General features: G+C 41.6%; 2 pseudogenes; one reads left to right on the forward strand and one right to left on the reverse strand.

Moving 5' to 3' along the window:
* Nucleotides 1-1,214: 1,214 nt before the first annotated feature.
* Nucleotides 1,215-8,463, reverse strand: LOC101719098 (coiled-coil domain-containing protein 152-like; annotated as a pseudogene).
* Nucleotides 8,464-8,572: 109 nt separating this feature from the next.
* Nucleotides 8,573-18,795, forward strand: LOC101697572 (HAUS augmin-like complex subunit 1; annotated as a pseudogene).
* Nucleotides 18,796-24,301: the final 5,506 nt, after the last annotated feature.

The raw sequence follows: 24,301 nt of genomic DNA on the forward strand, positions 1-24,301 counted from the left end.
ATTTTTTTGAGTTCTTTATATATTTTAGATAGTAGTCCTTTGTCTGAGGAACATCTGATAAAATTTTTTTTCCACAGTGTGTGTTGTCTCTTAGCTCTGTTGGTAGTTTCTCTTGTAGTGCAGAAGCTTTTTAATAAGATGAGATCCCAGTTGTTGATTCTTTGTGCTAGTTCCTGTGCTACTCAGTATTTGTTAATAAAGTCTTTTCCTATGCCAACTCTCTTTGTGAGTTCTACCTAACTTATCTTCCAGCAAGTTTAGTTTTTCTGTTTTAATATTTAGATCTTTAATCCCCTTCAATCTTAGTTTAGTGCATGGTGAAAGATAGGAGTCTAGTTTTAATCTTTGGCAAGTGGAAATCCAGTTTTTCCAACACCATTTATTAAAGAGGCTGTCTTTCCTCCAGTGAGAGTGGTTGGCTCCTTTGTCAAAGATGAGGTGGCTGAGTATGCCTGGAGTTGTTTCTGCATCTTCTAATCTATTCCACTGATCCTCAGGTCTGTTTCTTTGCCAGTATCATGCTGTTTTTATCACAGTAGCTTTGTAGCATAGTTTCAAGTTGGGGATTGTGATACCCCTGCCACGTCTCTGATGGTTAGAATTGCTTTTGCTATTCTAGGTCTCTTCTTGTTCCAAATGAATTTTTGGATTGTTTTCTCTAGTTCTGTGAAATATGCTGTTGGGATTTCAATGGGGATTGCATTGAATCTGTATAGCAGTTTTGGAAGTATGGCCATTTTCATTATATTGGTTCTTCCTACCCAGGAACAAGGGATGTCTTTCCATTTTATATCCTCTTCAATCTCTTTTTTCAGAGTGTTGTAGTTCTCAATGTAGAGGCCTTTTGCTTCCTTTGTTAGATTGATTCCTAGATATTTCATTTTTTGGATGCTTTTGTGAAAGGGATTGTTTCCCTAATTTCTCTCTCAGTGCCTCTGTTATTTGTGTACAAGAAGGCTATTGATTTTTGAGTGTTGACCTTGTATCCAGTTACTCTACTGAATCTGTGAATTATGTCTAGAAGTCTTTTCATGGAGTTTTTTTGTGTCTTCTATGTAGGGTATCATATCATGTGACTGAGGTACATCTTTTTTTTTTTTTAAAGCTGTCTCATTTATTATTTAGGTTATTTAGGCAGTATGCTTATGTTGAAAATGGAAGCAAATTTTTCAATTGCTTTTAAAAAAAGTAAATAGTAATTAATGAGTTTACTGTTATATGCAAAATCGTCTACATTTAAGGTGAGAATCTTTGCCAATAGAAAGGCGCTGCTCCAAATTGTGAATGGTATTACAAAGAATTGCAATCTCTTTGCTTTTTTCTCCTTGGAAAATGTTGAAGCTTCCTTCTGTAGATACTCTGTGGGGAAATAGTAGCATCTGGATATGGTTTTGATTTAGTCTGAACTCTTGGTAATTTGGCATCAAACTCCAGCCGTAGTTTGATTATTTCATTTTGCTTTTCTTTTTCTTGAGTTATTAACTTTGCATTTAACTCTGAGATTTCCATCTCCTTTTTCTTTATTAGATCTTTGTGCTTTTCTTCTTTTAATTCAACTTTTTTCTGCATATCTTGATAAAGTTTGCCTATTTCTATCTTATGTTCTTCCCCTTTGATTTTCATTTCACGTACAAGTTTGGCAATATTATTCTTATATTCCCGTTTGTGAGATTTCAGCTTTTCCCTTGTCATATCAGCATTTCTTTTTAGTTGTTCATTTTCACCTTTCAAATTGTGTTGATATTCAGTGGTCTGTTGTAGCCCTTTTATCATATGAAGAGCAGCACATTCGTTTTTAATTGAGGCTTCCTTTGTTTGTATTACTTTTAATAAACAGGTACTCTTTTCCAACTGAATTTCCACTATGTTATTCTTCTACTGGTTTCTATCATTTTCTTTTCTATCTGTGAGAAATCCTTTATAAGTTTTTCAATATTCACCCTGCTAATCTTTTTTGTACATTCTTCACTACTTTGATCTATGCTTGAACTTGATAAATACAGTAAAATTTTGCTGTTGTTCCTGGTTCCTCAAAATGACTGAGCTACATCTTAAAGGGACCTACCAAAGTAGGGATATAAAGGCTTATAGATGATCACTTCAGATATCCTTCTGTGAAACTCTTTGACAGTATCCTGGGGCAACACAAGCCCAAGACGGTAAGTCTAGGCTACTTTCAGTCCAAAAAACCCAAACCTGCAGAGCCGCGCAGGCCTGAATGCGCGGTGTTCTTCTGTGAGGCGAGGTGAGGTGAGGCGAGGTGAGGCGAGGCGAGGCGATGCGCGTGGTCCCAGCTTCTCCGCAGGCTATGGAGGCGACGTGGCAGGGGGACTGAGGGGTGCGGGGGGTCACTCCCTCCCACTTTACCTTCCAGAAGCACGGGGACCCAAGAAACTAAATACAAAATAAGCCTGAAGACCAAATATTAAATTGTAAAATTGAAAATATTTTTATTTTAATAAAAGTTTTGGTTATCAACTTCTGCTTAAAATATGTAAAAATATTTCTCATTTAAATGGTAGAGGTGTCTTTGAAAAAAGATTTAAAAAGGAATTTTTCTAGATTAAGCCTTGTTTGTAGTGACTGGTTTGCAGTGGTTCAGCAGGATTTTTTGACTATAATGGCATGAAAATGATATGCATTGGTGAGAGATATCTCACGCTTCATCTTTTCCTGGGTCAATAACGTATGGTCTGATACTGCTAGCAATGCAGTGATGCAGCTCACTGTTAGCCATGGGAACACAAGAAAAACTACTAGTGCTCTCTAGTGTGCTGTGTGGCTGGGCTGGCATGTTTGGCAGACTAGGTGGAGTACATACATTTTTGACTTATAATTTTTTCAGTTGATTGAGATTTATTGGGACACAATCTATCCTAAGTCAAGGTGCAGCTCTATAGTCTAACTATATTAGAGAATCTCTGGGCAAAGCAGTGAATGTCTTAGTAAAATAATTTCCTTTCATCATGAAATTCTCTAATTTCTTTGTTCTGATCACTTAAATTTGGGGATTTAAGTTAGGATTCTCTTAAACTCATGTCTCATTAAGCCATGAAAACCGACTTTAGCTAACATTAGTGTCATGAAGTCAGTGGTCAGAGCAGCACCTACAGTTAACAGGATGCTTAAGCCAAATAGTTACTACACTTGATCTTAGCCAAAATGCTGAGAAGTGATGTTTAAGCCAAATAGTAAAGCATCTTGTGGGTTTCACATATTATCCTCTATACTATGTTAGCAAAAAGTACAGATAGGCTTGGGACTTTCACTGCATTACCTTCTGCTGCTAAGACATAATTACATCTATAGAAATCAACTTCAAATGATTTTCTAGGTTGTGGACAGACTGCATCAGTTGCCATTTGGCCATCCAGATGAGTTTTCCCTTTACACAGATCCAATGTTGCATGCTGGGGATACTGCCTTGACATCTTGCTGGGAAGGTAATGGAGTAGGGAGCTGAGAATGACTCTCACATGGTAACATGGAGCCTTTCATAACCACTATCCAAAACCAGGCCGTTCTTCTATAAGAAACAAGGTCTTTTTTTATCAAAAATATAAATAAGAGAATGTCTGCCATGACCCACACAGCAGAGGGTTTGAAACCAGGGAGAGGGGTGGGAGATGAAGAAAATTGAAAAACAAGAAGAAAGAAGGGTACACACCAAGATTATGCTTGAAAGCTGGGACCAGGTGGAAGCATAGCTGTAGGGGACAGGGGAAGGGGACGTTACCAGAACCTCTGCAGTGAGTCCTGGTCTCCTGCGAGCCACGGCAGCACGCGGCGAATTACAGGAAAGGTAGACAAATGAGACTGAGAAGAAGCTGAGCTTTGGGCCTGATCAGTGCTGCTCTGGGCGGCAAAGACAAGAAGCCCTAGCTTGCAGCACCTTTTATTTAGTACATCCAAAGAAACAAATGTAACAAATGAATAATGTAGATTTCAGTATCATATTGGGATGAGCAAGGTGTAACAAAAGACTGGGCGGGGGCGGCGGAAATCTAAGAACAATGAGGAACTATGCAGATGAAGATTTAGTTCCTCCCAGGAGCTACACAGGTGAAGATTTGGTTCCTCCCAGGGCGTCTCCCACAGGTGTGGTCTTGTCCTGGAGCATTACAGCATCATGGGATCATTGAGATCTCCCTTGTGACCTGAGGCCAAAATGGAAGTATGTCTTGGAGTGTTATTGCCGGTCTGTAGGCAGGAGAACTAGGCCTACTCAAATGATTTTTCCCTAGAATTATGTAGCATTGCTCCCAACACACAGCCTGTTGAGAGTTAATGGCCTCCTGGAGTCCAGCATGCTCTTTATTTATAGGGTAAGACAAACAGAAAGAGAAGGTGGAGTGACGAGTGCTACATGGCTTATGTGGCCTAGGCTGAACATAGTGTGATTGTCTCGTGATGGAGGCATAAGCAGAAAGGGAACAAGGAAGAAGGATACATAATGTAACTGTCTCCTGGGCTGTGCCATCCAGGGTCTACAGTCTTAGTCAAATAGACACCGTCTATGGAGGAGAAAGGGAGTAGGGAGGAGGCGAAGGACCATCTTCAGGCTCTGCCCGTAGCAACTGTCTTCTTCTTGAGCTCTAGCGCAGCCTACACTGCCCTCTCCTACCCTTTACACCAGGGTTATGAGAAAAGTCTGCTCAGCTTAGATTCTGGGAACACAACTGACCACCAAAGATAACTTATCAACAGTTAAGGACTTTCAGCTCCCCATAAGCCCGCTCTCCCCTCCCTCAGCAGCCCTTCAGGCACTGCCCTCATGCCACTTAGATTAGCCAGTTGGGATAGTTTGTAAACCTTCAAACCAGACAATGAGAAGAAAGGTCAGCTGCTTCTCAAGTGTGAGGAAATAAAAGGAGCCTGCTGCTGAGTCTCTGAGTGCTTGCGACCTCATGCCCTTCTGCAGAAGTAAATCAACCTCACTTTGTCGGGATTTCCTGATGTCTGAGTGCTTTATTATCTGCACTGACAAATTGAGTCTGGAGGTCTATTCCCTAAAATTTTGGCATGTAATGTGGAGCTCAAGCCCATTAGGGCATGGAGACTGCCACCAGGAGGAAACACATTCCACAGCCTTGTTGTAGTCGCCTCTGGGACAAGAACCCACACCTGTGGGCTGAGGACCCAATAAAGACATCTCCACAATTCGGAAAGGGCCAGAAGACAAAGACTGTGGTGACCAGGTTAGTTCATGTATGGAAAGTAAGAAAAGTTACAAATGCAACTGAGTACTGCTTTGGTGGATGGGTTATTCTGTCTGTGTCCCAGGATGATATTGGGTGGGATCGGGATAGTGTTGGGTGAGCCATTTCAGGTGAAATCAAAAGTAACTGATGGTGGGCTGGGGATTTAGCTCAGTGGTTGCACTGCCTGCCTCGCAAGTGCAAGGACCCGAGTTCGATCCCGGCTACCAAAAAAAAAGTAACTAATGGCAAGATATCTCGGTGCATGCCGGAGATTGAGCCTCAGGCTCTGGAACAAATAGAATGGTAAATAAATATGCCTCCCAATCAGGACAAGTGAGGAAATAAAGGGGCTTGGGGAACAAAATACCCCCCTGACACCCCTGATAGTTCCCTCAGACTGATACTAAGGACTTAGGACAACAACTCATGAGCAAAAAGAAAAAAAAAAGAAAGCTCAGATGATAAAATATTGTTGTTTCATTTGGCCACAAACCCCCATCCTTGTCGTATCCATCTTCTGGAAAAAGTTTGGATGGGACAAGGACTGGAAATGTCAATTGTTGGTTGAATTTGTTAATGATAAAGAACATGGCCTCAGGAGGAGATAAATTACTTCTGCGCCCTTCTGCAGAAGTAGAACAACCTTGCCTTCTTGAGGTTTCTTGGTGTCTGTGTGCTTTACTATCTGCACCAACAAATTGAGTCTGGTGCTGTATTCCCAGCACTTCTAACGAGAACATCTGATTTCCGTTTATGGATACAGGGCTGGTTGTAGACGCCACGTTACATAGGGGCCTGGAAGTCAGCTGGAGAGGCTAAGCTTTTGTTTCCAGGTGGGGCTACACACATGTGTCGATCCTCTGGTTTCCTCATCCTTCATCCTTGAGGTCCTTTGTGTTAATGTCTCTTCTGGTACTTTGCCCCAAAAGATGGGGCATAAGTGTGGCAAGCAGAGCTTGCTTTTGTTGCCATAGGGGTCAATAGTCAATTATTCTAACTCATCTGAGAAATTACCCCTCCATGACTTCTCATCCACTCTCAAACTGTGACATGGAAGTGCTGATCTAGCTTTCAAACTAGTCTCTAAATAGTCACGTCAGCCTTGGCTTTATGTTTTTTCAAAATGCCCTCTCTAGTTCAACTGGTCATTCATCCATTCATGTACACAATTAAAACTAACCTAACTTGGTACTAGGATAATAGAGATCTTAGAGCACAGAGTGTTGATGCCAATCCAGCCTCAGACCTCAGTGAAGGGTGAAAGGTGTGCTGGGGAGGGTTGACCATGGGAAGCTGGACTTATCCGCTTGGTAGCCGAGAATAATTGGAGAGTTTCTCAGGTGACTGACATGCTCAGATTTGTAGGTTTTCTTTTGTAAAGTTATTTCAAATCTTTACCAAAAAATATAAAAAGTCACACATAATTGTGATGCTTGTTAAGAAAAGCAGCAGTCTCCCAGCCTGCCTCCCCGCCTGTCTCCCTTTCCTCTACAGGAGCAACTTGCAACTCTTTAGGTGTCATCTCCACCCATATTCCCATATTTCCTAGCAGTGTGCCTGTACTGCTCTGCTGTACCCAATCAATGTAGGATGGCGTCTATTGTCATCCTATCAGGAGAGATGAGTGTTTAGTTCTCTAACACCACCTCTCTCCACTCCTCGGTTTAATGATGGCACATCTGTCATTGAGGCAATATTCTGTTTGCTCTATTCTGTCACTTTTGTTCAACTGAAGGTCCAAGTCATTCACAGTTGTCTGTAAAGTTTGAAATCTCTATTTACCATGAAGCATAGCATCAGTAAACTGTTGTGCTAACCTATGTATCCACCTGTGTTCCAATCAACATATTGTATTCTGTGCTGCATAGCTTTTTCATTTTCTAGGGTTGGTTGTGTCTTCTGTTTTCTTTACTTTGTATGCTCCTATTACAAAGACCCTGGAGCCCAGCTGCTCTCTGAAAAGTGCTAAGCACTCTTCCCATGTGTTGAGGCTCCAGGCCACTGTCTGACCCTGGAGCCCTGCTCCTCTCCTATCCTGAGTATTCATCCCTCCTTTTCTTTCTTGTGTGCCATCGCTTGCTTCTTGAATCACACACTTCCCTGTCTTGGCGAGGCGAAATGACTGCGATTTCCTGGAGGTGGATTTTGGAGAACATTCTGGTCCATCATGGACAGCCGAGTTTGGGACAGTCTTCCAGGTAACCATTCCCTGCAGAATTTAGGGAAGCTGAATTGGGTTGTGTGTTTTCCAGGGCTGCAGCTGCACAGCCTGGTGCTCTGTTCTTACTCCATGAGCCATCTCATTGTTTTCATGGAAGCCTTAAGGATCTTTGTATCCCTGGTGCTCTACAGCTTCACAATAATGCACTTTAGTTTGTTTTTTTGTCGCAACCTTTTATTATAGTAACAATTAGTATGTAATAATATAATTATTATTATTTCGCATTCAGTGAAGCCCCAAGTAGTGGCTCATGTGTGAAGGTAATACTTCCTTAAGTATTCTTATACAAATTCTTAAGTAAAGAGCTGATTCTGGTTTCTTGGAGATCTCTTCTATATTAGCTATGCACGTACATCCAACTATATCTACGTCTAACAGAAAGGTTGTAACTATTGTAACTCTTTAAATTCCATTTCTAATGTCTTTAATTGCTAGAGCTTTCATTTATTTTGGGGGGTTTTGTTTTTGTGGTATTCTGTTTTTGCTTTATGGATATAATATTTTTCCTCATTGCTAGAGTTATCCCTCAAAATCATACTTTTTCCTTTATGGGTTTTCTTTAGCTCCCTGACTCTTCTTTATTTCTTTCAAGTTCTTTTGGTTATTATTATTTTGCTCCCTCTTTGATATCAAGAACTTTCTTGAGAAAGTCTTAGTGATTCTTTATTGAACTTAACACACTCAAAACTCTGCTGGAGGCTTTGTGTGCACAGGCCCCATTTGCAGATCAGCACACTTGTTGGATGATTGCACAGGAAATTCCCTGTTCTTTGAAGGAATTCCCAAATGCTATGATCTGGAAATCTTTTCTCTGAAACTTTATAGTTTTCCATCAAAGAGACCAATCTTCCCTCTCCTACCTGAGCAATATAAGGCTGGATCAGAAAGGAAGTTGTGTGTGTGTATGTGTGTGTGTATGTGGAGGGTGTACATGATGCAGGTACATTTGAGAGCATATGTATATGTATGTGCTGTGTCACTAACATGATACCTACAAAATACAGCCTAACCTTGTCACTGACCTCCTGCTGCCTCAGGCATGGTGCATTGCAAAGGAATCAATCCCAACTTCTGACTGACATAGGTGGCCTTGGGTGTCCACCCTTTTGAACTTTCCAGTCCTATCCTCCCCATGGGGACTTACCCTACCATGTTGGGCTTCCTTTCACCTTCCCTGACATACCCAGTGACTCTGAAGGCAGTGAGCCTCCCCATTTGAGCAGACATGGGGTGCTCAGTGCCCCCCCAGCTCATGTTGGCTCTTACTAGGTGCATATATCTTACTTCACATCTTCTCATGAGCTTATTTCACACATCAAGAAACTGAGGCGGAGTGAAGATAATTAGCCCACGGTGACCCTGTTAACAAGGCTGGGGTCCGGCTGGGGGCAGTTTTGACTTCACTGGAAATGTGCTTGTCTTGGCCTAAGTGTGAAATCTTGAGGACACACTCACAGACCACATCTCCTTGTCCTGGAAACCACTGCCCAGTCTCAGTGGCTCTACTGCATGGGAAGGGACTCCTTGTCACAGGATCTGATAATGGCAGGGTCCATAGCATTCATGATGCACAAGGTAGACAATTAGCCCCTTCCAGTCACCACCAGTGGCCTTCACCTTTCTCTGGAAAATTGTTTAGAAATCATCTGTCTTCATGGTGAGATGGAGTTAGAGGACAGTATTCCTTATATTCTATTCATAAGCTAAGTGGCCAGGACATAGGAGTTATTCCATTGGTAGGATTAACAACAAGGCTGACACAATGTCAGCCTGTTAACTATTTCAGACTGCAAAAATGAGCCCAGCTTCGAAGCTAAGACAGAGCTCAGGTTTTCTACTCTAGGCTGTTGCCAAGTTTAGAAAATAAAAATCCAGAATAGCTACTTAAATGTGACTTTCCGATAAACAGTAAATAATTTTAGACATATTTATACGAAACATTTGTTCTTCTGAAAATCAAACTTTACTGGGCATCTGGTATTTTTAGGGTAATTCTAATATGGGAGCAAAGAGTACAGTAAGAAAGCCCTGATTGGATTGCCAAAGGGGTCCTTGTGGCATCTGGAGGCATCACTGGAAAGCTGTGAGGCTCCTGGGAGTCACTTTGCCCACCCTGTCTGAGCACATTTCACCCCAAGGCCTGTAGCTGTCCAGACAGCCAAACTGGCCAACCAGTGTTCTCTGAGTGACAGCTTGGCTTGGCCCACATTACCATCGGGGGTCTGCTTGCTCTGTCTCAGGAGTGCCAGTGGCCCAGGGGCAGGCTTCCTGAGGAAGTCATCAGAGGTCCCAAGTGTGTGACAGAAAGAACTAGGTTGTGAATCCTGCAAATAGAGCCTGTTTCCCTGAGAGGACACTTCCTTGTTCACCACAAAGGAAGAGCCTCGGCTAAGGGGGGAGTCAAAGACGCTTGGGAAAGGGGTACTTCCAGCCACAGGACTGTACCTGCAGTGGACATTGGTTGGCTGCACAGCTGCCCAGCAAGTCGCAAGAGAGGATGATCTGGAAAACGCTGCCAGGTGTCCAGAGTCCAGGACACTGTCCTCCTGAATGGAATATATGGCTACAGATGCATCCATTAGCTTGGGTTGTTGCTGCTGATGCCTACCTCTTCTCTCCTGGTCTTTGAATCTGTGGAAGTTCCTCAAGATGGGCAGAAAGAACATTCTAGAGTTCATCTGTGACACTTTGGTAAGAATTGCAACACATTAGGAACAGTACAGTGGACACTGTGTTCAGATTTTCATCTAGTTTTCTGTTCATTTTAGTCCCCTTTCCAGCAGGAAAAATATGTATTTTGTAACAACCAAGCCATGCTGACCACTGGAACTGTGAACTAGGAAAGCAATGGCTGGGTGGGACCTCAGTCTTCTGCAGCCAGCACTGGGCCCTGTGATTAAAAAATTTACTCCCAGGTGCTAGCTTGCATGGCTGCTGCACCCCATTCTGCCCAGCATCCCCTGCTCCATCCTTAGCACCCTCTTGCTGCAACTAGAGCATTTCTGTTGTCCACCTCCTAAGGAAGTAGACTTCTCAAGGTAGATTAAAAATGGTGGAGTTGGGGTGAGGGATTTAACTCAGCAATACTGCACCTGTCTTGCAAGTGCAAGGTCCTGAGTTAGATTCCTGGGTACCAAAAAAAAAATGGTGGAGTAAAGAGCAGCAGCAAAATGTACCCTTCCTGGGACCTGGAATCTAGACACCTGAAATAAACCTGGATGAACAAAACAGAATTAGATTTCTAGGAATTGGAAAGAAACTGACTGGAAAACTAGAAACTGCAGAGAAGCTGGAGAAAGTGAGCACAATGCAGAGAAAATGAAGCAGTTTGGAAAGCTACCCCTGACCCTGCTAATACAGCATTAAAGTTGGAGAAGAAATCCAGTGCATGCCCAGCATATTTGAGAGTGTTTAATCAGGAGCCATTTGGGGAAGGTATTAATTATGTAAGATGGACTTGCAGAACAATTACACTTCAGGATTTCTGGAGTTATCATACCACAGTGACTGGGTGGGAGATGGTGGGGGGGGCAGAGAGAGAGAGAGAGAGAGAGAGAGAGAGAGAGAGAGAGAGAGAGAGAAAAGGCTCAGGCTAGACATAGACCCCTTGAGAAGTTTAAGCTTAGTCTTGGAAGAACACAGGGGACATGCTTTCTGTGGCAAGAGGCTAGGCAAGTTGTAGGTCTGAAAGTGCTGGCATTAAACCCAGTGCTCTGCTTGATTCCCCTCCCCTCATTCCACCACCCCACTGCCTACATCCAACACAGATGTTTGCTTTCCGCATCTACCAATGTGATCAGAGATATGCCTCAGCTTGGATGGTTGCCATAGCCTAGGGTGTTGGCCTCTGAAGGAGGGGAGCATCTTATAAACTCACAGGCTGTAATGCTTGGTGGAGAAAGCTATGACTTGGAGTGCACAAAGGGACTTGGAAACTGGGAACAGTTGGAGTGAATACAGCCCTAGGGCAGATGCCATTTGACCAACCATGCCCAGCAGGAAAGGCAGAGCAGGATTTATACACAAAAATGTGAGTGTGGAAACAAAATAGGTCTTAGCAGTGACTCACAATCCCTCCCTCACATTTGGTGAATTTGAATACTGCAGACCTTGGAAAAAAACCACTCATTCCAAAATGTAGGGATTTTTGGGGGGACTTGTTTCTCTTTTTCTCTATTAGTTTTTCTGGGTGTTGAATTTTTTTCTCTTTCTCCTTTTCTTCATTTTTCTTTATTCTGTTCTCTGTTTTTTCTTTTCTAGTTTGATATTTATTGTTACTTTTCTCTAATTCTCTTAATTTTCTTTTACTCCTTAATGGGATCTTTTAATCACAATTTTCTCTTTGCCTTCTCATCTTTCTTTATTTTTTTGAAATTTTACTTCTTTTACTTTACCTTTCCTGACCCTATCTATCTTTACTAGTATTATTATTAAGCTTTATTAATCTTTAGGTATTTAGTTAATTCTGTACTACTAGTGTTTAATTTTTTTCTACTGTTAATGGTGGTATAGCTGATTCTTTTAGTAGATATTTACTGTATGTCAATATTTGGTTTGTCTTTATTGTAAAATTATAGATTTATATTGTAATGTTAAACATGGTAGCTTGTATTGCTTAGTATGGTATATCAATATCCAGTTTGTTTTTTACTCTATCACTGTTGTTTATTTCATTGCTATTGCCAAGGTGGCTTAGCTTTTTCTATTAATTTGATTTTACTGCATACCAATATCTGGTTTGTCTTGATGTCATCAAAAATACTGCAGCTCATTTCCAGAGAACTGGGGGCCGGGACAATTACATTGCACCTTCTCCTTCCCAAATTAATGGAGGTGGTCAGAACTTGGGACAGAGGTAAAAATGTAGTTAGTCATGCCCAGAGATTATCACTGGAAAGTAGACACTAACTGAAGAGATTTCCATACTAGCAAACAAAGTCTTTCCATGGCAATCAACCCTCAATCCTCATCATGCATGTGCATGTGCATGCACATGTGTGCGAGCATGCACGCAGACACACACACAACAGAAGCATGAGAAAACAAGGCAACAAACTGCCTCTAAAACTCCCCAACTCCCTCAAAGCGGATCCATGGGACATTGATGGAGAGGAAATCAATACCCAAACAGATGACTTATTTAAATGATAAAAGAGGAGACAACCGAAAAGAAACATATTAATAAAGTGAGCGATGAGCTCAATCATGTATAACTAAACAGATAATGGATTTAATGATCAAAATGAACACTGAACTTACAGAAGATACTAACATAGATCTAGCTGAGCTAAACAAAATCACACAAAATGTAAATGGTCAGTTTAGCAAAGAATTAGAGTCCATGAAAAGATACCAAACTATTGTGGCTTGTATCTAGATATCTCCCTAAAGCCTCCTATGCTCATAGGTGGGGCTCTTCAGAGGCTGAATCTAGGGTGTGTGAATGTAGATTAAAGGTGTGTGAATGTGGATTAAGGGTGTGATAACTAAAGTAGTCCACTGATTTAGGTTTAGGGTAGTTCTGGATTTAGATAATGGGAAGGCCCAACCTGGGTGTGGGTGGCACCACCCAAAAGGCTTGTAGCCTGGATGGAATAAAAGGGGAAAGGGAAGCTTGCTACTTTGCTGCCTTGCTGCCTCCTGCCTGCTATGCCATGGACCGTTTCTCCTCTGTGATGCCATTCTGCCTTGGAGCCAGCTGACTATGGATTGAAACCTCTAAAAACTGTGAGCCAAAGTAAACCTTTTCTCCTTTAACTTGTGGGTGTCATGAGTTTTGTCTCAGCATTGAGAAAAGTAACTAAGACACAAACAGAAATACAGGAGATTAAAAAATTCTATTGAAAATATAGGCAGCAGATGTGACCAGATGTGAGGAGATGTGAGCAGCAGATGTGAGGGAAGAGTGTCAGAACTAGAAGATAAAGCTGATGCAGGTGACTTAGAGATACCTTAAAAACAACAAAAGAACATGGAAAATGGGTCCAACAGCTCTAGATGATACAAAGAAGACTAAGATTAACTGGAATTACTAAAATATCAGAAGATAGCACAAATGGCATAAAAACCTGTTTACAGAAATAATAGCAAAAAAATTCCCAAGTATGGGGAAAATGCATAACATACAGATTAGCTAGGCATATAAAACCCCAGATAGCCATGATCAGAAAAGAAATTCTTCACAATCTATCATAGTCAAAATCCCAGAAATCCAACCCAAGCACAGAATCATAAAAGCTGGTAGAGAAAAGCCATGATTTACTTATAAAAGTAAGCACACTAGAATTACAGCAGATTTTTCAACATCAACCTTAATACATCCCACTGGCTTGAACCACTGGTGGCCAGTGCATGACTGTTCCATTGAATGGCTTGAACCATGGGTGGTACAATTTTATTGGTCTTTTTACTAATAAAATTAATAAAAAGTCTATAAATGAACTGAATCTAGATAGTTGCTTGAATTTGAATAATTACTGCCCCAATATAAATATAAATTAATACTCTTCATACCAAATAAAATTATTACAATAATCAACAAATTTATTTCATTAAATTAAAAGACTTACTTATATTCATGAGTTCTTTTAAACATTTTATACATAAAGGCAGCCGATCTGTGCAGTGTGAAAAAGGTCATGATGCATTTGGCTTCTTTTGCAGGCACAGTGGCTCCCATTTTTCAGATAGTCGTGAATGTACCACTAGTGGTTCAAGCCAGCAGGACAACTGAATTCAAATCACAGCTACCCAGCAGGGATTGATATGAATTATGGCCCCTTTGTGAATGCATTAAAGGACAGAAGAGCTCAGAGTGAAGTATTTAAAGTCCTAAAAGAAAAAAGTTTTCAACTCAGACTGACATATCCTGTGAAACTTTCAAAATTAATAGAGAAATAAGGTATTTCTATGGCAAAGAATACCAGAAGAGGTTCATGACCACCAAACCAGCACCACAAAAAAATTTCAAGGATAACCTAGAAAGTGACAAGGGAGCCAAAACTGCTGAAAAATCTAGTGAAATGAACACTCCAGCTAGGGTGAGCAGTTAAACGGAAGAGGAAAGAAAGAATCAGCAACAGGAAAACAGTGCAATGACAGGAATAAATCAATATCTTTCCGTAATAATTCTCAATGTGAATGGCCTCAACTCCTGAATTAGAAGACACAGGCTGGCAGATTGGATGAAAATACAAGAATCAATGATTTGCTGTACACAAGAAACAAATTTAATCCAAAAAGAAATTCATAGACTGAAAAAAAATCAAATGGAAAACAATATTCCATGCAACAGGACCCTGAAAATAAGCAGGAGTAGATATCCTATCGTCAGACAAAGTGTATTTCAAGTCAAAACTGATTAGAAAAAGTAAAGAAGGTCACTACATATTTGTTAAAGGAATAATTCAACAGAAAGAGATAACAATTATAAGTATTTATGCACTGAACACTGGCACACCCAACTTTATGAAACAGACACTACTGGGCATAAAACATCAGATAAACATCAACACAATTATAGTGAGGGACCTCAATACCCACTTTCACAAGTAGATAGATGAACTAGAAAAAAAAATTAACAAAGAAATATCAGAGTCGAACCACACCTTTGAACAAATGGACTCAATAGATATCTACAGAGTGTTCTACCCAATTAGAGTGGAATACACATTATTCTCTGCAAATACTTGGAACATTCTCCAAAATAGATCACATACTATCCCACAAAGCATGCTTAAATAAATACAAAAGTCTCAAAATTATCCCATGTATATCATAGTGCAACAAAAAGAGAGATCAATAGCAAAAGAAACCACAAAAATAATGGAAATGCATGGAAATTAAACAATATGCTCTTGAATAATCAATTAATCACAGAAGAAATCAAGGAAAAATTAGGTAGTTCCTAGAATCAAATAATGCCAGTATGACACAACAGAACCAATGGGACGTGATGAAAGCAGTCTTAAGAGGGAAGTTTACAGAAGCCCAAATCAGAAAAACAGACCAAGCCTAAATAAATAACCTAAGTATACACCTCAGGGTCCTAGAAAAACAAGGACAATTCAAATCCAAGGCTAGTACAAAGAAGGAAATTATACATATCAGAGGAGAGATTAATGAAATTGAGACTCAAAATATACAATCAATCAATGAATCAAAGAGCTGGTTCTTTGAAAGAATAAACAAACTAGAAAAATCCTTAGCCAATCTCACTAAAAAAGGAAAGAAAAGACCCATATTAATGTAATTAGAAGTGAAACAGACAAAATCACAATGAATACTGCTGAAATCCAGAAGTTTATAAGTAAGTACTTTGAAAACCTGTACTTTAATAAATTGGAGAATTGAGAAGAAATGCATAGATCCTAGATACAAAACTGAACCAAGAAGATACAAAACCCCTCAGTAAAAATTCAATAACAGTCAATAAAATTGAGCCAGTAATAAAAAAACCTGCGAAGTAAGAAAAGCTCAGGACCTGATGGATTTACCACACAGTTCTGCAAGAACTTCAGGAAAGATCTAACACCAATATCTCTCAAACTCTTTAATGAAATTGAAAGGGAAGGAGTACTACAAAACTCACTCCTGGAAGATAGTATTACCTTGATTCCAAAAGCAGACAAGGATTCAACTAAAAAAGGAAACTATAGGCCAGTTCGTTTAATGAACATAGATGCAAATTTCCTCAACAAGATACTGGCAAACAGAATACAACAATTTATTAAAAATATACACTATGACCAAGTAAACTTCATCCCAGGGATCCAAGGATAGTTCAACGTAAGTGTATCAATAAATATATCACATGCACAGAAGCAAGGACCAAAAATGGTATGATCCTCTCAATAGATGCAGAAAAAGCCTTTGACAAAATCCAACATCCATTCATGATGAGAACTCTGAAGAAAATAGATATAGAAGGAACTTGCAATCTGATAAAAGCAATTTATGACAAACCTACTAACAACATCATATGAAACAGGGAAAAATGAAAACTTTTCCTCTAAAATCAGTAACAAGACAAGGATGTCCACTATCACCATTCCTGTTCAATGTAGCACTCAAATTTTAGCTTGAGTAATTAGACAAGAAAAAGAAATGTAAGGAATATGTATACTAAAGAAAGAAGTCAAACTATCGTCTTGACAGATGACACGATCCTTTTGGTTTTTTGTTTTTTTCTTTGGTACTGGGGATCGAACTTGGGTCCTTGCCCTTGCACAGCAGGCGGCGAAACCACTGAGCTAAAACTCCGGCCCAACATGATCCTTTCATATAAGACTTGAAAAATCCCACAAAGACTCCTGAGACTGATAAAAAATTCAGCAATGAAGCAAGATAAAAAATCAACACACAGAAATCAATAATGATCTTGTACACCAACCAAGAAAGAAATTAGGAAAACAATACCATTCATAATAGCTTCAAAAAAATTACTTAGGATTTAACCTAACAAAGGATGTGAAAGATCTCTATAATGAAAACTATGGCACTCTGAAAAAGAAGATTGAAGAGGATATCAGAAAATGAAATGATATCCCCTGTTCCTAGACAGACAGAACCAATATTGTCAAAATATACAGATTTAATGCAATCCTAATCAATATACCAACAGCATTCCTTACAGAATGCCAGAAGACAATCCTAAAATTCATATGGAGCCACAAGAGACCCAGAATAGCAAAAGCAATTCTGGGCAACAAGAGCAAACCAGAAGGCATCACAATACCAATTTCAATTTATATTACAAAGATACAAAATGGAACAGAATAGAGGATGGAGAAACAACTCCAGGCATGTATAGCTATCTGATCTTTGACAGAGGGGCCAAAAATATACACTAGAGGACAGATAGCCTCTTTAATAAATGGTGCTGGGAAAACCAACTATACACATACGGAAGATTGAATCTACACTCATATCTTTCAACATGTACTAAACTAAAATAAAAATGGATTAAAGACCTAAGAGCTTGCAAATGTGAAGGGGACCAAGAGTTGAAAGGGGCAGGCAGGGGTGGGAGGGACAGGAGACAAAAAAAGAATTAAGCTGTACGTGTACCAACTCCCTACAATAAATGTAACTATGTCATTATTTACTGCAAACATGTACTAATAAAAATACAAAAAAGATCTAAATTTTAAAACAGAAACACTTAATCTGCTAAAAGATAAAATAGGTAAAACTCTTCAAGACATAGGGATAGGCTAAGACTTTTTGAACAAACCCAAATTGTATGAGAAATAACACCAAGAATCAACAAATCAGGTCAAGGCAGCCTGCCCACCTAACCCGGAAGTACCGCCCCTCACTGCTGTCACCTAACGCGAAACTGCCTTTGTGCTTTTGGCAGGTTGCTGAGTGGCTGAAAAAAATATCTGGAGATGATCCGATTCCACAGTATGAGGTGAACCCACGGACCACAGAGATTTTATATCACCTTGCAGAACGAAACAGAGCGCGGGACAGGGACGCCTGCCTAGTAATAGAGGACTTGAAACAAAAAGCAAACGAATGTGAATCAGAAGCCAAGCATCTTCAAGACCTCATGGAGAGTGTGAATTTTTCCCCTGCCAATCTGTCTATCACTGGTTCCAGCTATCTGAATGCTTTGGGTGACAGTGCAATTGTTCTTGAAACAAAGGATACCTCACTAGCAAGTTTTATTCCTGCAGTGAATGATTTGACCTCTGATCTTTTTCGTACCAAATCCAAAAATGAAGAACTCCAGCTTCAACTGGGAAAACTTGAAAAAAATCTGACTGCAACTTTAGTGTTAGAAAAATGTCTACGAGAAGATCTCAAGAAGGCAGAGCTCCATCTGTCTACCGAAAGGGCCGAAGTTGATAATCGTCTTCAGAACATGGACCTTCCTGAAAGCAAAGGCAGAGGAATTCAGATTTGGCATCAGAGCTGCAGAGGAGCAGCTTTCAGCTAGAGGCATGGATGCTTCTCTGTCACATCAGTCACTAGTAGCACTGGCAGAGAAATTGGCAGAGCTAAAACGACAGACTATACCTTTGAAGAAAAAGCTGGAGTCCTACTTAGATTTAATGCCAAATCCATCTCTTGCACAAGTGAAAATTGAAGAAGCAAAGAGAGAATTAGATACCATTGAGACTGAACTTACAAAGAAGGTAGACATGATGGAACTGTGACCAGAGCCAAACAAACATCTTTTTCCCTAACAAAATAAGTTGAATAGAACTCCACAGGGTTTTTATCTGCTTGTCATGCCTTAACAAAATTTCTGTTCTTAGTTGAGATAATAATGTCCTTATTGACAGAATAATGGTCCCAAGTTATGCGTTGCATTTTTGTGCCCAAATACAATTTTCATATTAAAAAGCATTTTCTCAAAAAAAAAAAAAAAAGAATCAACAAATCAGAGTATATCAAATTAAAAATCTCTGCACAGCAAAGAAAACAACCAACAGAGTGAAGAGACAACCTATAGAATGGGAAAAAATTTTTGCCAGGTACGGAAGACTAAGAGCTAGAATAAAGAACTCCAAAAAATAGACCCCCCCAAAATAAAAGACTCAATCAAAGAGTAGTCAGCTGAAATGAATAGACACTTCTCAGAAGTACAAATGGCCAATAAATACATGAAAAAATGTTCAACATCTCTGGCCATTACAGAAAAGCAAATTAAAACAACACTTCAGAAAGAATTGCTATCATAAGAAATCAAGTAATAACAAATATTGGTAAGACTGCAGAAAAAAGAACGCTTCTACTCTGTTGGTGGAATTAAACTAGTTCAGTCACTATGGATATCAGTTATGGAGATTCCTCAAAAAACTAAAGATAGAAATGCTATTGGACCCAGCTATTCCCCTTCTATGTATCTTCCAAAATGAGTTAAAAACATCATATTACAGTAATAAATGCATACTATGTTTACAGTGGCACAACTCATAATTGCTAAATCTTGAAAGGGGTCTATATGTCCATTAACAGATGAATGGATAAAGAAAATGTATTTATACACAGTGGAGTACTATTCTGCCATAAAGAAGGATGAATTTGAGTCACTGGTAAGAAAATGGATGCACCTTGAGATCATAATGTTAGGTAAAATAAACTAGACCCACAAACTTAAATATTGCATAATTCCTCTTATGTGAGAAATGAAAGTATAAATAAATTAAGATATAAAAGATATATAATAAGAAGCAGGGAGACAGATCTTTTGCAAATAGAAAGGGATCCAAGAGATGGAGATGGGGGAGGGAGAAGGGGAAGTAAAAAGCATTAAGGTGTATGATGTACATGTACTAACTCCCCATGACGAATGTAATCATTACATACTACACATGTGTGCTAATAGAGATAAAAGTAAAATTTGCTCCCAGAAGAGCACTGCTTTACCTAGAGAACAGGGCTTTCCTATGGTTTAGGGGACAGATTATTTTTGCTGTGCACTGTGCACATTTGTCACAATATTCAATGTCCCTTAACCAAATTATCATTCCTCTTTTTTTTATCTTCTGGGAATGCTACCTCATCAGACTGAGCTTGGTAGAGCCAGGAGCCCCATCCCTCTGGATACATTTGTTTTGGTCAGATTTCCCAAAATTCAGGAAGAGGTACTTCCTGGGACTTTGCCTGGCACAGTCCTTGGTATTATAGCCCCACTGACAAGAGGCCAAGGCCAGTGTCACTGCAGCTGCATCATCAGTAGTTATCATCACTTCTTATCATGGTGCTTTTGGAAATGTGAGACTTGCATGGGCCCTGGGGAAGCAGCCCAGCTCCTGATGCTGGCCTGAGAACCACACTGCACCCTCACTGAGACCCCCTGGTCACCTGTAGCAGAGTAGCCATGCAAAACTGGTCCTCAGAAGAGAGTGAAGAATGGTGGCATTTTATGTTTTATATGCTGATGTCCCTTTGCCTTGAAAATGAAAGCAAATCATGTCCCCATTAAAGAAACAAGATTACAGATAAAATTGAAGTGTTTGATACTTGGTGGTAGATTCAAGAAGCTTACCATTAATAGTGTGTATGTACACACACACACACACACACACACACACACACATGTACACAGCCAGAATCTCCCGTTGGTCTTTGTCTCAGCCACTTCTCTTGTCACTGAGACACAATACACAGCACTCACAACTCTAAGGAGAAGTTTATTTTAGCTTGCTGTTTGTAAAGGTTTCAGTCCACAGCGACTGGCTCCAAGGCAGGGTGGCATGGCGCTGGGCCAAGGCAGAGGAGAAACAGCTCATGGCATGGCGACAGGAAGCAGAGAGAGAGACTGAGGGAGGAGGAAAGGAGATAGACCCTTCCAGGCCACCCTCACAGCGATCTACCTCCTCCCACCAGGTTTCATTCCCCAATATCACATTTAGCTATAAACTCATCAGTGGACTGACGGCTGTCAAGTCCCTATGATTCAGTCACCTCCCCAAAGCCTCGCCTATGAGGGCGTTCAGCTTTGGAGGGCATCTCGATGTAAACTAACGCATTCTTTTGGTTGCTGAAGGCATGCAGTGTCCAGTGCCTGCCCCAGGGTCCTCCAGTCATCCTTCTGTGAGATGTGGGATTAGCCCTCTGGGAGCTTCTAGAAGGGGCTGCTGAGGCAATTGGGAGCCATCTCCTCTCCTCACGGTCCTCACCGCCTCCCCACCCCTCGACTGCTGCTGTCTGTGGGGGCGGTAGATAGTCCTGAGGAAAAGGTGAGAGGGGAGGCTGACATTTCTGGAGCTGGGGCCATGCAAGGGGCTGGAAGGTGGCTTCATCTCCTTCCGCAGGATGGTCAGGCCCTGGGGCTGCTCTGGGGCAGCTCTGGGCCACGGGGGCCAGTCTTGCCAACCCCTCACCAGCCCTAGGGCCTGATAGACTTAGTGAGTTTTTCCCTCAGTTAAATTTTGACTGACAGTGACATTGAAAAGGAGTTTGTTCTGTGGGGAAGTCCATCTCATCAGGGGATGCAAGGCCTTTAGGTCTAATAGGAAGGACTAAGCAATGGTTTCCAGGCTGAGATCCAGGCAGAGACTTTGCATTTATTGTCATGGACAAGCTGCCATCTGTCCCCTTGTGGCCCCAGTGCTCAGTGGAGGACCCTCCACCCTGAATCTCTACCATAGCCTGCACCCCTGCCCCATGACCCCGACCTGCCAGTGGGGCTAGATGATGCCTGACTCTAGGAAGCATTCTACAGCTCAAATTAATAGGATGGGATCAGCTCTGAGCACTAAGCATGGAGCAATGAAGGACCCTTGAATTATTGCAACCCCAGGAAGAGTCACTAGAGAGTCTTGTGCAGCCTGGGAAGGAGTGAGGAGAAGCTTGTCTGTGACCACAGGTTCCCAGCTGAGGGCAGAGAGCTGCTCCGTGTTTCGGTTTCATCTTCCTCCAATAAGCAAGGGTCCTACTTGTAGCCTCTTGAGTGCCACAATTTTCACATTTCTGGGCTTTCTGTTAGTGATTTTATGTTCAACATTAGTACCCTAGTCTTGTGATGAAGAGTTTTGTTTAGGCTCGAGGAAGAGAGTATTCAAAGTGAATGAATTAATAGAACATGCCTATAAGGTGTCTTTAAGCAGAAACATGGGAAAGGCAGTGGTCCCCTTGAAGCTGGTCCTGTGAGGAGGCTGTGCTCTGTTGGCTGAGGACTAAAGCACTGCTTTTTCTTTGGCAATACTCTGCCCTGAGTGAGTGAGCCTCCTGTCTGCAGTGCCCTGTCTTCCTGGTTGGAGGCAGGGGTAGGCCACTGTGAAGGCAGAGCAGTACATGGGTTGTTTAGGGGAGAACTAGTCGGACATCACCATGGCTGCCAGGCCCTGGTTGTCTCATGGTGGCTGTCCTAGTTACCCACTGAAGCCACAGTGGCAGATATGCAACACAGTGGGCCAACCAGGCTTCCCTGAACAAGAAACCAGGTTTTGAGGGGGGAGGGGACATGAAATAGTTCTTGGTCTGGCCCTGGTCAGGGTGCAGTTTTCACCTGGGTTGCTCAGCTGAGGGTAAAGACTGGTAGAGGGTCTCAGGGCTCTCTGGACACAGAGCCCCAGGCAGTGCAGTGAGTGCACAGCCCAGGCCGCTGGACACTGAGTGGAGCCCATAAAGCCAGATGTCTGCTATCAACACATTATGTATGTATGTCTTCTGGGTCAAGTGGCATAAAATAGGAAGGCTCCAGAATTTGTCATGTCCCTCAGAGCCAGGGCACACAAAAGAGGCTTTGGCACCTGTTGTGATCATCTGGCTTCTGACTGGAAACAGGGGCCAGTGTGAAGGTGACCTGGTGTCAGGTGGAGAACTGAGCCCTCTGCATGGACTTCCAAGATCTTATCTCTTCCCTCTTTCAACTGCTGATATCATGCGTTCATTCTTCAACTTTACAGGTGGCTTGGCTGCAATGAAATCCAAATTATTTTTTCTTTTCAGAGCAAACTAAGTCCAACTCCTAGACGTACTCCACTGCATGGAAATCTAGTGTTAATCTCTCCTGGGAGCCTCTCTCTTCTTCCCAAAGGTCTCCAAGGTTCAGATGCTATCTATGGGCATTGTCTCATCTTTGCTGCTGCCCCCCGGGTGATCCTTGGAATGCAGGAGGCTCTGCTGTCTCAGATAGGCCTGGCCATTTCTGGAGACCTGGCTGGTGTGGGTGCCACACACAACCTCACCTCCTAACATCCTGGCTCTGGCCAGCCTCTGGGGGCAGTCAGAGGTCCTACAGGTAGTATTTGCGGGCTCCATCCTCTTCCCAGCCCAGGGAGATCTCTCTCCATCTGCTACCTCAGCTGCTGCAGCCCAGGGATGCCAAACGCTGTCTTCAGAGGGCCAGTCACCAACCACGTGGAGCGAGTGCATCTGCAAGCAAGGTTGGCCTTGCATACCGCCTGGCCTCTCTGGGTGTGGACTGGCCCCTTGACCACAGACCATGCAAAGTCTTCCTGCGCACATCCCATAACAAGCACAGAGCCCCACTAAGGGTACAGCTTCTTGACCACTGTGTATCTCATCTTTTCCCATTGCTTATCTGTATCTGAAGCTTGGCCCCTGTTGCACTTTCCACACCCTCTGACCTGGAGAGCATCATCTTCCAACAGGACTCCTGCCCTCGGTGCCTTCTAGCCCCAGCCTCAGGCCTGGCCCTACTCATTCTCTGCCGGACGTGGTCACTGGCACTACCTCACCCTGTCTTAGCCCAGCTCTCCTCCCTTGTGTGTGGGGATAACGACAGCCACTGGCAGAGTTGCTGGGAGAGTCAAGGAGGTGAAAGTTAGCATGCAGCACCGCTGTGATATAAGATTCTGTGCCTTCAGCAGTATTTATTGAGCACCTATTTTCTGCTGGGTATGTCCTTGGATGGGCCACTGCTGTGTATAAACAAGTGACAGTGCCACCCTCAAAACTTCCTTCTGCAGTGAGAAGCACTTGCAGGTACGTGACGTGCTGGCTGTAAATATTACCAGTGTTGCTTTAATAGTTGGTGATCATTCCCATTCATTCTCTCCATCTGGTTTCTGTTTCTCTTAGTGTTGGCTTGCATAGGCTATTTTTTATTTTTTCAGGTTAGCATTTTGGTTTATTATATTCAAGAAATATACTCAAGGCCGTCGTAGCTTTCCATGATAGCCTGCACTGTGTTTCCCAGACCCAGTGTATACTTTTATCTCTGCTCTTACCCTCTTCTTCTATTTACTCAGTCCAAGCTTGCCCTGCAGAGCCTGTTTCTCTTCCATTCTTTACTTTTGCTTTTTTGAATAAACTCTGCCATTGCTTCAAACAAACAGACTAAAAGAGAAATACACTCAAAAGTAATTGTTGACCAGCTTGAATGACAATGAAGCCTCTTTAGAGGCCACTAGATAATCAAAACTCAGTTTTGCATTTTGATATGTACTTCTAT

The sequence above is a fragment of the Heterocephalus glaber genome, unplaced genomic scaffold, assembly GCF_053883595.1.
Source record: "Heterocephalus glaber isolate CG9 unplaced genomic scaffold, H.glaber_assembly_v1.0 deba00000331, whole genome shotgun sequence".
Classification (NCBI taxonomy): domain Eukaryota; kingdom Metazoa; phylum Chordata; class Mammalia; order Rodentia; family Bathyergidae; genus Heterocephalus; species Heterocephalus glaber.